At 40.2% G+C, this 1091-nt stretch overlaps 1 non-coding gene across 1 annotated transcript; it reads left to right on the forward strand.

Moving 5' to 3' along the window:
* The first annotated feature begins 525 nt into the window (after positions 1–525).
* Positions 526–634, forward strand: LOC131226519 (small nucleolar RNA R71). Its single transcript, XR_009161895.1, has one exon. It is a non-coding gene; the product is annotated as a small nucleolar RNA R71 (small nucleolar RNA).
* Positions 635–1091: the final 457 nt, after the last annotated feature.

Raw genomic sequence — 1091 nt, forward strand, 5'->3', positions numbered from 1 at the left:
TTAGCTGTTTGTCCGTTCCTCCAACTGAAGTTTGGATGATTCCTCCAATTGGAATTATAAGTATTTGAGGTGGGTCCGCTGAATGGTCGTTGGTAGTTGTTTACTGCATTTGATTGCTCATTCAACAACTCTTTAAACACAGGAATTGTAAGACAATCCTGTGTTAAGTGTATGTTGCTGGCGCAAACACCGCAAGCAACTTCCACAACCTCCTTTGGTTTGACCATTTCCACCTTAAGTTTCATGGCTTCAACTTTTCTTGTAAGACTGGTCACCCTTGCACTCATGTCGTCTTCTTCTTTTAAGACATACATTCCTCCCTTCTCTCTTGACTGAGTATGCTTAGAAATGGTGGGCCTTAGGGAGGTGTCCCATGATTGCACGTTCTCTACGAGTGAATCAAGATAATCCCACGCATCATCAGCCTCCTTGCTCATGAATTCAAAGTTACACATCATCTCCACAAACTGGCACATGGGCAAAGTCAATCCATTATAGAAAAAGTTTATTACCCGCCATATTTCGTAGCCATGATGTGGACATGAATTCATGAGATCCTTGAACCTCTCCTAGAATTAGAAGAAAGTTTCCTCCTCTTTCTGAGCGAAGTTCATGATTGCCTTCCTTAAAGTGTTTGTTTTATGAAATGGGAAGAACTTTTTAAGAAATTCCCGGATCATCTCAACCCATGTGCCTATAGATCACGGCTTTAAGGAGTGTAGCTACGACTTAGCCTTCTCCTTCAATGGAAAGGGAAATAACTTCAGTCTTACTATGTCTTCAGACACGTTTAAAAAGTGCAATGTGACGACTATCTCATCAAATTTTTTAATGTGCAAGTATGGACTTTCAGAGTCTAATCCATGAAATTTAGGAAAGACTTGTATCACTCCCAGTTTGAAATTCACATTTCCTCCATTAAGTGGAAACACCATGCAGGAAGGTGTACTCACTCCCACTGGTTGTAAATAATCACATAGAGTACGAGGTGGGGGAGCATGATGCAATCTATTTTCATCTTGAACTTCCTCAACTAGATGTTGAGGTTGATTTGCAGTCATTATTTCAATTAACTCAAAGGATCTTAAGTG

The sequence above is a fragment of the Magnolia sinica genome, chromosome 14 (assembly GCF_029962835.1).
Source record: "Magnolia sinica isolate HGM2019 chromosome 14, MsV1, whole genome shotgun sequence".
Taxonomy (NCBI): domain Eukaryota; kingdom Viridiplantae; phylum Streptophyta; class Magnoliopsida; order Magnoliales; family Magnoliaceae; genus Magnolia; species Magnolia sinica.